Consider the following 13,191-nt stretch of genomic DNA (forward strand, 5'->3'; position numbering starts at 1 on the left):
AGTTTGGAAAGTAAACTCCCTTGGTGCAATGTAGTGTTCTAAAGATTCAGTGGATATACTGAAGAGAAGGCAGTGAAAAGCTTTTCCATCTGCACAAAATCCTAATGTGCCAAACTGTTTCCAGTGAATGAAAAAAACAGTTAAATATGCTGACTTTTTATTAGGATTTGCAAAATCTTCTATTAACGCACTGTAATTTTGCACTATTTTGTAAGAAAAGAAAAAAAGGAAAAAGAAAAAAGGAACTGAAAAAGAAACAGAAAAAGAAATCTAAAAATAGATGCCAAATGTATATTTTGTAAAATACTATTTTTCTTACATAAGGTGTCATCACATTGTGAATCTGTGTTATTGTAAACTGTGAAAAAATGTGATGTACTCTTGTGACACAGCCTTCCAAGGGCCATTTCTAACACACAGATTGGTCACCTGGACTTGTTTATATGAAACATATTCATAATCTGAGATCACTTTTATACTTATTTTTTGTAGACTATTTTTCCACATTTACAACACAACTGTTATTTTATATCAAACATTAATTTTGATTTAAAATATTATTTGAGTAGGTGGGTGGGTATCTTAAATGTGCCAGAGATTCAAAACTGTAACAAAGATAATTCAGAAATTATTCTTTGCCAAACTGTAATGCTACTGAAATCAAAGACATTTTGTTGAATAAGCAGACAAACTGTCAATAGATGATAGCTTCTATTCCATTATAATGATGTTAATGTTACATTTGCAAGGACAAATGCCTGTAGTTATGAGCTGTATTTCTCTTCTGTCTTTCTGTATGTTGCAGAAAGGAAACTGGGTGGCATAGCTGAGCAACATCGCTGAGCGACATCAATATTCAGCCACTCACATAATATGCCATGGACTTGACCTCTGAAATATAGTGATGAAAACTAGGAAAAAAACCCCTAAATTGCCTGTCCTAATTCAAACTCACTTTCTTTGGTGGGTCATGTGAACAGACTCTTAGAGCAAGATCAGGACCAAAGTCCCTTTCTTATGTACTTGAGCTTACAGACATAGCATTGAGTGGGATCTGATACGAACCCTTGCTTCATGCTCTCAGAGAGCTAATGATAGTCCTTGTATTGACAAATTAAGCTTTTATGTTTTATATAGTATATATATAATGCATAATTCCCGTGTAAGAAATAGTAATCATGCAAAAGTGAATTTTCATAAAAATAATGAAAGTCATTCTTACCTGCAGGCACATTTTAAGATGCCATGTTAAAAGGAGATCTTGTAAAAAACTGGTTTTTATTTATTAGTGATTGTATATTTTCCCCCATGAACTAGACATTTTATAACAGGGATTCTACTAAGCTGTTTCTTTGTTCCCTTTGAACAATATCATCACTCAGAGATGCATCTGAAAAATGTAGAGGTTCGATCACTTAAGTTTTTCAGTATTTTTTTTAATTTGATGTTGTTAAACTTTTTCTGATTACCTATAGCTATATTCAGAGTTTTCAACACAGTTTGACTGCAGTCAGAAGATACCTACTGTGTGAAACTACAGGTAACTGTAACTATTTCAAGGACTTTCATCATTTATGGGAAAATTAATATTTCAGAACTCTGATTATAAGATGGTTAACAAGCAGCTCACTGACTTATTTATCGAGCACTGGAATTCTCCCCAAAGGATAAACACTGAATTATGTAAATAATAGTGCTCTATATAAGCCTAACAAATTATTGTAATAGGTATATTTAAAATAAAAAGAGAACATTCTAAGTGTACTGTAGTCTTTTATCATCATTTCATAGGTCAAATGTCATTCTTTTTCTTCTTGCAGTAGTTCTCATCAAGAGTCTGATCTACAGATTGTTGCTAGTCACTCCCATGACTTCTGGCTGAGATCTCACAAACAGATTCATACTTATTTTCAAGCTGTTACACATAAAATTCTTGTAAGTGTTCAGGGTCAAACTCAATTAATACAGACTGTTGCATGCTTTTGCTGCATACAGCAAGCAACACAGCTGAATCAGTATGATTCCACAACTGAGGTTACTTTGCTTTGCTTTCAAAAATGCAATTATGAAGCACTCTTTGAGCAATGATCTGATTTTTTTTTAATTACAAGATATTTTATATTGGAAAATGAGCTTTATTAGATGTATGTAATCTTACCAAAAAAAATCTTTAAAAGTTCTCGGAGAAGTAGAATAGTAATTTATATGTTCATATTTCATTGCTTTATCTACTGTACAAATAACCTACATTTGCAGAGCCTAACTATCAAAAATAGCAAATGTTTAACACAATGGTGTCAATTTTATTTTTAAATATAAATTCAATAAAATTAAATAGCTGCCACTGAAATAAATGTAATAAATAATGCACTACTCCCAGTAGTACAGAACATTTGGTCCCAGTGATCACAAAGTTTACCCAAGACAGAATATTATATCTTGCTACTGTGCAGCTTGAAGAATGGGTTGGGGTCTTCAAAAATCACAGAATCACAGAAAAGTTGGGGTTGGAAGGGACCTCTGGAGATCATCTAGTCCAAGCCACCTGCTAGAGCAGGTTGACTCAGAGCAGATCACACAGAAACGTGTCCAGGTGGGTCTTGAATGTCTCCAGAGAAGGAGACTCCACAACCTCTCTGAGCAGCCTTTTCCAGTGCTCTGGCACCCTCAAAGTAAAGACGTTTTTCCTCATATTTAGATGGAACCTCCTACGCTTCAGTCTCTGCCCGTTGCCCCTCATCCTATCATCAGGCACCACTGAAAGGAGTCTGGTCCCATTCTCTTGACAGCCACCCTTCAGATATTTATAAGCATTGATGAGATCCCCTCTCAGCCTTCTCTTCTCCAGGTTGAACAGACCCAGCTCTCTCAGTTTCTCCTCGTAAGAAAGATGCTCCAGGCACAAATCCTTTTCCTTTCTATCAGACAGGCGAATTTGCTTTCCTCCTGAACTCATACTGCTTTTCTAATTTGGATACATTCTTTAAAAGTGTATTTAATTCATGCCATTTAGTCAGGCCAAACTTATCTTGAACTCATCCTTGACAAGTACAGAGACAGACCAATTTTTTAATAGTACACGGGAAAGAAGTCCCTGCCATATTTCATTCATTCTCCCCCTCTCATTTCTCCTTCTTGCATTAAAATACAACATCAAAAAGTCAGTCTAGGACAGAACATAAAACTTTCTGTCTTTGAAACAGAACTTTTCTTTTTATTCTGAAATGATCCATTTATTGTTCCTTTCACTTACAAACTCTCCCTGGATTTGCCAGCCTACTGGACACAAAGCCTTGTGTGTTTGGAAAGCCAGGTCTCTGCCCCTGAATGTCAGAACCAGCCGACCTAATGATCTGCTTCTGAAAGCACAGCACTGACGTGAAGTCTAAAAAAAAAAAGGGTCACGCATAAAAGGTGTGCATGTTCCTAACACCACCAGCAACAGGGGGCCCTTACAGAGGTTGGAATCACATCTGTGAATTATAAGGCTGTTGTGGACATAACTTCCTCACACAGCAAAACAAGCAATAAGCCCCACGTGAGCTTTACACAGGCTGGTCCTTCAGCACAAAACAGTTCATCAAAGCAAACATGCAGCCGGTGTGAGTCCAAGAGCAGGCTAGCACCTTTCAACAAGGCTAATAGAGAATGTAAGACAGACAAAGAGTCTTGCTACTTCTGGGTCCATTAGCTGGCTGCATCCTGGCTCATCACACCACTCAATGCCCCATGTCAATTCTCACACTCAAACAGGAGCTTTCTTTCAAGAAACATATTGCCTCAACATATATTTTAATTCCAATAAAGTCTTTGGATAGGATAACAAACATTTAGGCAGAAGACCTGTCCGTAGCTTAAGATCTCAGCACAGATGTCTACATGTAGTTGTACAGAGCTGCAATGAATTTCTAAGTCCCCACTACATGTAAAGGAGTCACAAGTTTTAAAAAGCAAATGGACTCTGTGAGGAATGCAGTTCACCTACTCAGGATGTCTTCTCTTTAATCCTGTATAAGATCACATTAAAAAATAACATATTACCTAACAGTTCAGTGACAATTCTTATTACTACTGATTTTGATGTACAACGAATCAGAAAAATGAAAGAAAACATAGTTTCTTGTGTTGAAAGGTGAAAAATTATCAGATTTCATTTTTTTCAGTCATAATTGCTTATTTATGACGTCTTAATTGATACTTTTATGAAAGATCAAAATCGCTCTTAAATTGTTTGCCTTTAATAGAAAAATAATATTTCAGTAACAGCTAAAATAATATTAAGATTAATCTGGGAAATTTCATACTAATTTAAAAAATTTTTATGAGACTTTTCTTTTTCTCAAGGAAAGCTATTTTTCAATGACAGGATTCTTGAATGAGGAAAATGTCATCAACCACATTTTCAGTTTCCTCTTGGCTTCTGTCATCTGAATTCTGTCATGTGTGAAGAACACATACTCAGTGAGACGTGGTTAATCAAAATGGAGTGTTGTTGCAAAAGGTTTCAAAATAATTTCTATATAGTCACAGACTTGCTCCTATGCCATAATCATGTTATCTTGCAAGAAGAGTTATAATCTAATAGCTAATTGCTGTCTTTCCGAGACATACTCTTAAGTTATGAAGTTCACTTTGGTTTTTAAGCTGTTCAGTCTTGATATTAGCACCATTACAGTATCTGACATTTATTGACATTGCCTCACCTTATGTCCACTCCTCAGCCATATCATGCCCTCTCCTTCTACATGGACTCTGTACTCTTACATTCTCTGTCACCATTTTGACATTAAATATATATATATATAGTTCTAGCTAGAATTATTCAAATCTTTGTAACCTTGAACTAGTGACCCCTACACCCTTACGCCACTGCCCCTTCATTGTCACCAAATTAGATTTAATTTACGGCTAACTGTACTGAAATGAAAAGTAATAAGGTACATGGGCAATCAGGTGCTTTTTAATTAGGGCTGCTTGTCAACCAAATATATTATAATGTAATCAACCAGATGTGTCAATTACCTCCAGAGTGGCGGCTTTACCCTTGAAACCTTTTATTCCAATATAGCTCCAGGCTGTCATGTTGTTGTGAACAATAAAAAAAAAAAAAAAAAAAAAAAAAAAAAAAAAAAAAATGCAGCTAGACATACTTTATAATTTACTACAGCAATATCTGCTTGCACAGACTCAGCTCATGTCCAGCAGGCTTCATCAGCTCTGTCTCAGCGCAGCCCTTGGGTCTGCACCCAGTATCCTGGCTTCTGGCTGGCGCAGAGCACCATACAGACCCACAGAGCCCCAGACAAGCTGCTCAGCAATAATAAGTGCAGATGCATCTCCAAGCATTCCTCAGAGCTGGATAGAACTGCCTGGCAAGCAGGATTAGCCTGTAGGACACCCATCAGCCATAGGAGATCTAGGTCAACAAGAGAGTATGTTCTAAAGTGCAGCTTTCTTTGTCACCATCTTTTTTTCATGTCTTTCATGTAAGATGTCTGAAAAAATTCTTTTATCTTCCATTTGTCTGATATTAAAAAACATCCTCTTTCCCACTAGCTCTGAAAGCAATGGTACTTAATATTATCACTCAAAACCTCTTACAAAAATTACAGAACCTTAATCTTTGTAGAGATTTTATATCTCTGATGCATGACATTTTCGTTTATGTTCAAGATGAATGCTTTTCATAGATAAACATATTAGATAGCAAGACGGGACTCATTTACCTTTTTTGTAAGGTTGAAATATGTATTTACAAATGAAAACGCAGTTCACGAGCTCTGTCTTATCAGCAAAAATATGCAGGAATGTGTACCACATTGATAATAATTCTTACTGCTGGCAATCTCATTCAGCCAAGGAGATCAAAGAGTTAGTGAAATAGATCTGACCTTTTAATATTTATAAAAGTGTTTTTCCTTGATGATGCAAATTTAAGACTTAAATGATTTTGAGACTCCTTCCACACTTAAGTAAAGCATCTCCACAAGTGTCTGCAGAATTAGGGCCTTCAGTTTCCAGACAAATTGATGCCTTGTATAAGTACTCATATTTTTGTCTTCTGCATTAAAGAACTGAGGCAGAGTTTATGAATGACATACTACATTTTAGCTAGCTGAGTTGTCTGCACAGCTCAATGCAGTCAAGAGCAAAATGAACTGGCTCAGCTCTCTCACAATACAGCTCTATAGCAATATAAGCACCTGTCTGCATTGTCCAAGCACCCTAGCAAGCTCACACTGAGCCATTGCACTTCTGCAAGGGATCTGCAAAACCTTTCCAATCAAGAAATATTGGAATCCTCCCTGAAAGTTAGTCACAAAATAGATATTAGGTGGTAATCTAAATTTTTTAATCCTGTAATGAAACCCGTGACTAAGTTACCTAGGAGCATCTCCCTGTGGTGAACATTAATGTGTAATTTTACGAAGCAGCTGACTTTACAGATGACCACATAATTAATAAAGATGTCTCCAAAGTTTTTCTTCTGAATTCTCAGCACAATCATTTTAAGGCAACTACAACTTGCCTTCAGTGAAATATTCAGATATTTTGGAAAATATTTAATGCTAATATTCTTACCGAAGATGTAGCTGTCTTCTCCCTACCAACTGTTTTTCTATTTTGTAGCCTTCTATCTGTTTTTTTCTACAGTTGTTGCCAATCTGGTATCTAAGATTTAAGAATGGACTGGAAAGGACACATTCTGGGCCAGAACACTCAGAACAAGTAATTGTCAGCAAACCTGAGCATACTCTTCATACTTAAGCTTGAAACTACTTACAAAGCTGTTTTGCTGCTCTGGAATCTCAATGTTTCAGTAGTTAAACTATTCTTTCTCATGGAACCCAATCTCATCTTTTGACAGCATTGCTCTTCAGCTTAAAAGGGAAGAAACTCTTTTCTCCCTCCCTTAATCTTACCCTCATGATACGTTTCCACGATGTTGCATCCCTTCTCCATTTTTAGTTTAGTCTTCCATTTGCTTTTCATATCCTGATATTCTTAGCTGTCAAGAGGAATTTATCCTACCTAAATCTGAGTGACTAGACACCTACACAATATTTGAGATGGTTGGTAGTAGCAGCCTCAGTAGTAATTCTCTAAAATGATTGATCCCTCTTCCATCTTCCTCCCCAAAGAGACCTTTATATGTGATGTCTCTGGTCTTGCAGTGATTTCTTATTTTCCTCCCAATAGCTGAATGCTTTAGTTTGAGGGCATTTCACAACTACCTTCCTTTAGCTGTTCCTCAGTCCCTTATTCCCACTACAGAAGAATTCCCTTCATTCATTTACCAGCTCAGCAACTTAATGTTATCTAAAAGCCTTACATAACTTTTGTTTTCTTAATTTAATATATTAACATAATATAATTGAAATTGCTTGAGAAGTCCAGAAACATTAATTTCAAGGCATTGTAGATTGCATTGTTCTAATGCTTGCAGTAATATCTCCATTGTGTGATACTACACCCCCCAAGACAGAAGAATACATGCCTAATAAGCTTTGTTATCTTCTCTAAAGCTAATTGCTTCTGTGGCTTTTGCTTCACAATACATTTTGGTTTCAAAAAGTTTCTAAAAACATCCCTCTCCATCACAATTTTTTATCTATACAACATGATGCCCATTCTCACTCTATTTACTAAACATAACAATGCCTCTCCACAGCAGTCTTTCAGTGAAGTTCATCACCAGCCTCATCCTCTTAATAGACGTTTAGTTCTTTTAAGATCCTTTAGCAGAGGAAGCAACAAAGCCTAGTTTTATGGATTCAGGTCTTGTAGCTGGATTCTCTAGCATATAATTAGGTGTGATGTCTGATTAAAGCTTTTCTCAAAGCTTTCCTCACAATTAGGCCACTCATAATAGCTCTCTCTTGTGAATTCTCTGATGTCTCTGGAGGGTTGCTTTCATAAGACAGGTTTGCTTTCAGAAGGGAGACTTTGCAGGTCTATTCAAACTATCTAGTTGCCCACTTTGATGACCACTACGTGAACATATTATCCTTGCACCTACTAACATTGTGAAATTGGCTTATATGCTGCTAAGTTATGAAGTGTGAAAGAGACAGCCAAAAAGCGAAACAAAGATAGAGACAGGCAGAGAAGCAGACAAAGTAATCATTTAAGCCTCATATCCTTAGAAAATCTCTAAAATATCTAATTCTTATACATATCTCCTTCCACTGTGTAGCAGTATACATATGTACCGTTTGCACATCCTTAGAAAAACAGATTCAGCCTTTCACCTTCCATGGAGAACTAAAGCAGACAAAACCAGCCTCTGTGCCTAAACCACTGCTGCTTCACTTTTAATCCAGTTTCAAGCCTCTTCCTTCTTCCTCAAGCTGTTTTGATATTGTAAGAATTACATTAAGTTCCTTCCATGCAATATTTCTCTTCTTGTCTTACCTACAAAGACTATATTTCCAAAGTGTCCTGCTAAAAATTTGTAAACATGAGAATGACAGCTAAAAGTTTTTACTAAAGAACAACCATTCCCCAACTGTTCACTCAAACACAAGCTGCTCACAAATAAGCATGCAGCCAAACAGCCATTAAAAACCAATTTTTTGGGCAGCCTATGATACTGTACATTTGGACATCTGCTTGTGTTTGTTCTTAGGCTAGACTCCTAGTCTAAATCAATTTGACCCTTTTGGTGTCCTCAAACAGAAGTATCATCATGAGCTTTCCATGACAGCATCTGAAAACTGACTCACAGCTGTCAGAGCTTTTCATTCCTGGAGACCAATGGCAGCACCACGTTCACTGACCAACTCCTAAAATCCGTTTCTTGGATACCTTACAGTCTGCCTTGGATATGACAGCAGGTGGCAGGCTGTCTAACAGCATCTTTTCTCTCAAAGCAATTCTGTGGTGTGAGTTAAGTGAAAGCTTATCTGGCTAGATCTGCCTTAACTCACAGAAGTGCTAAACAACATGCTGCCAGGGACACGCAAGCCAACTACACACCTCAGAGGCAGCAGCATGTGGATAGAGCTATCTCACTACTACTAAGTGTCAGCATCATGACACTGTATGTGGAATCACAAGCAGATTTTTTTTATACTGTATTTCTCTGTGAAATATAGACATGCTTCCTTTAACTAATTACAGAGCCAGCATTAGCTTCAGGGAGCCACAGATCCCTCAGTCCTCTCTCAAGAACATCAGCAGGCTCGTCCTTGCTTGGGTGCATGCTCTGCCACAGCTTTCAGCCCCACAGAAATGCTTTCTTTCCCTGCCCTTAAAGCAGGGGTGTCAAAACAGCCCCTGGTGACAATGAGTTTGACACCCCGGCCTTAAAGAGACTGGGGAATGCTCAAATCTCCCTGAAATCTGCCTTTAGTGAAACTATGGGCCAAATCTTCAAAGGCAGATACAGGGAGTGGGAATAAGATATATAAGGTCACTTTTTCAATTATGTCCCAGGCTTTGTAAACTGTTGTACATCATTACATTGCTAGAGTCATCCCTGGTGCCTTTCCTGACTCAGGCCTGCTGCTGCATTCCCAGTACCTCCCTCCCACATTGTGGGAGTCATCTCGTGCCAAGAGGGAATTAATATGGGATTATTCTGTTGGAGAGTATAGACCTGACTAGTGTGTACACTTGGCTAAACCAAGAGAATGGTCATGAACATATTTCACTAATAAAAATGCAGTTAAAGGTACATACAGATCTAAGCATTTAATACTATGTACTTATTTAAATTCTTGAACCAAGTCTTTTTTCATGAATTAAATCAGTATCACATCCCAGCACCTGCAAAAAGGCATTGTCTTATTCTCTGGGGATAGTAATCATGTTATGCTGAAAGAGCTATAAACTAATTTAGGAAAAATCTTCTGCTGTTACAGTTCAGTGCATGATCAATTTGGCAGCATTATGACAATTCACACTCCTGTATTTACTGTGAATTTATGCCCTTTTTAGTGGCAATTTCTCCTTAATGAAAACAAATTTTTACAACTAGTATTAGATAAAATGTAAACCCAATTTATGTCTAAATTTTGCCCTGTTTCATCACCTTCCCTTCCTTGATTACTCTGAAAGTCCTCCTGCCGAGTTCAATGATGTAAGAGTGAATTCAACATCTTTCAGATATTTGGAGAATAGATAGCTCTTGATTAAAGAGTTCATTCATTATGCTCCAACACACAATGTCTATTCAGGGACAGAATTTTTTTCTACTCAAAAAGGATATTTTCCATGTAATTGAAATAGAAGGCAAGATTCTGTTCATATTTCAAATTATGGGCTGCATAGAACTGGAGATGATAGGCAAGAGAAATAAGAAAAGCAAGCAGGAGAAATTCTGCTCTTCTGTTAAGCACCTGCTGAAATACCTTGATTCTGGGGACACATTTTTTAATGAGTCAAATGAGAACTGAATGGGTTTATAGAAGCATAGGAGAAGGACACACCATGGCAGGCCAGATGCACTGCATGAAAGCTTTTAGCAAATCAAACGAACATTTGCATGTTTGCAAACATACCTGAATGGAAGTTCAGAGCCCTTCCAAATTCACCTATTGTTTCACACACTGTGCTTCATTTTTAAAAAAGAAGTTAGGAAATTAATTCATTAGCTAGGTAAAGGTGCTTTGAATATGTCCTATCTTTAGATAAAAATCCTAAAAACTGCAGATTACAATAGTATGGTAACAGTGCAACATACATTGTCTAGTTTGTTTGCAGTTTTGGGTAAGGAATCTGAAACCTAGTAGATCTAAAAATTAAGATCTAAAAGTTACCCACACAAGAAAATGCAGTGCTAATTGGAAAAGATCATCCATCCAAAACTCTTCACTTGCACAACTTTCTTCTCTAAAGTTGTAACAGGTTATGACTTTATCATCAAAGCTCAGTAAAAGAAATCTGCATCACAACACAGCTTCCCCATAAATATGAGAGTTGGTTAGAGCTGGATACAAGCACGGTGGCTTTTATAAAAAAATCAGGTTATGTTGAGCTGAATCAACATCCAGTATCCCAAGCTGTTCTGAATGAGTCTCATGTCAGCAAGATGATACCATGTGCTATCTAGAACTATGTGAATGAAAGGTGTATGTATGTTTTGATTTTTTTTTTAAGCCACTTTTTGTCTCTGCCTGAGATGCCATCTTTCTCCTCCCTTTTCTGGCAGAAACCTTGAAATGATGACAAAGCCCTTCAATTTTATTTTTGGGACAGCAACATTCAGTTGTGCCCACACTACCCATAAACTTTGAGGTGAATGAGGGATGTATTCACTCACCTTTTTTTCTCTGAATGTACCACACGCTAGATTATCCTAGATTTAAAAAAAAAAAAAAAAAAAAAAAAAAGTCTCATGGAGAAAATCCCTTTTGTTTCCAAAATTAGTAATATATAAATCTAATTTCACTGATTATTTTTTCTGAAATTATGTCAGCATATCTTTTGGTCTTAGTTTTTGTTTTCTAAGTCCTTTTGTGTTGATTTTCAATTTATATCCACCTACTTATCTCTTAAGCATATAATTTATGAGTAGAACTGAATCTGCACATGTATAGGTCCCCTGTTGGACAAAGCACATAGTTTGGTAGGCATAAATGGTAATTTAATAGACACATAGCAAGAAAAAATCCCTGCCCATCTGCTTCATTCTTCAGCTAAATATTCTGGAAGGAAGCAATTCACCTTGGCAAGATCCCATAGTAAAACATGAGTAGAATAAATAAGCTTCGATGTATTGCTGTTTGTACTTGCATTGTCTCTCAAGTTAGTGCGATCTACATTCATCTCTTTAAAAACATTTTTCACAGTAAATAAATAAAGCAGCCACTGTTCTAAAAGGCTGTTTTCACAGATGATGCTATAGAATCAAGAGCATTTTTGTCAGAACTTAAGAACTGAATTTGGTATCTGGAAGTAATCTGATTTTAACTACACTATCTCTGCCAAATGGAAAGCCACAAATGACCCAGGAAAGACTTTCCCATATTTCAAAGTGGGGTTAAACCTGTTTATTTTTTCCCCCTGAGCAGTTGCCTCACTGCAAAGTAACTTTATTCTTTCTTCTGATAACTGTGGAGAATATCCTTACACTAACATTTTAGTAGCCACAGTCTGCTGCCATGTTCCCATCTGTTCTCTTTTCTAGATTAAATAAGCCCAAATGCTTCAGAAGTGCTTTTTTCTTTTATTTCAATGATTTTTTATAGATCCTTCTTTAAACGTGTTGCCCAAGTTTCAGTTTTTCAACAGCACTTAACAAGGAAGCAATTGTTTCCTTTATACACTATTCTTGTTAATCTATCACAAAATGAGATACAGTTTTTTAAGTTATAATATCCCAGCAGGGATTCATGTTTCATTTGTGATCTGCCATAACTCTCATAGCCTTCACTACAATATCTCTGACAACTCAGTTATTACTCGTTTTGTACTTACACCTTGGATTTTACTTTCCTAAATGTTGAACTATACACTTGTGTTTAGCGAATTTTGCCTCCTCAATTTTAGATTATTTCTTCAATCAATTTCACTCAACAACCTTTGAATTTTGATCTTTCAGATTCTTCTAGAGTGCTTTTAAACAATCCAGTTTAGGAATATCTAAAATTTCAATGAGCTTATTCTTTATTCTGTTATTCAGATCATTAAAGAGGATATTTTAACAGCATCAGAAAAAGGTTGAGGAACCCAACCTGAACTGTCCTACCAGATTACAAATCCTTCTCCCTATGTTGTGTTTCTGTATGTCTTGATATGGTAAAGGCTTTACAATTAAATATTCATTGCATCACACTGAGAAATTAACAGGCTGTTCCGCAAAACTTAGCAGCTAGGACAGGCAAAAATTAATGCAATCTGGCCTCTCTCCTTGGTTACATTATTATTTATTGCTGTATTAAATTCAGCAGATTTTCACTGATAAAATTCAAATGCAGCTAAAACTCTGAAACTACTCTCATGACTTTCTCTTTGAAGTTATTAGTCTGATCAGGCAACCGTATCCTGGGCTGCATCAAAAGAAGAATGACCAGCAGGTTGAGGGAAGTGGTTCTCCCCCTCTGCTCTTGTGAGACCCCACCTGGAGTACTGTGTTCAGCTCTGGGGTCCCAACATAACAAGGACATGGACCTGTTGGAGTGAGTCCAGAGGAGGGACATGAAGGTGATCAGAGGGATGGAGCACCACTCCCATGAGGACAGGCTG

The sequence above is a fragment of the Nesoenas mayeri genome (genome assembly GCF_963082525.1).
Source record: "Nesoenas mayeri genome assembly, chromosome: 3".
Taxonomy (NCBI): domain Eukaryota; kingdom Metazoa; phylum Chordata; class Aves; order Columbiformes; family Columbidae; genus Nesoenas; species Nesoenas mayeri.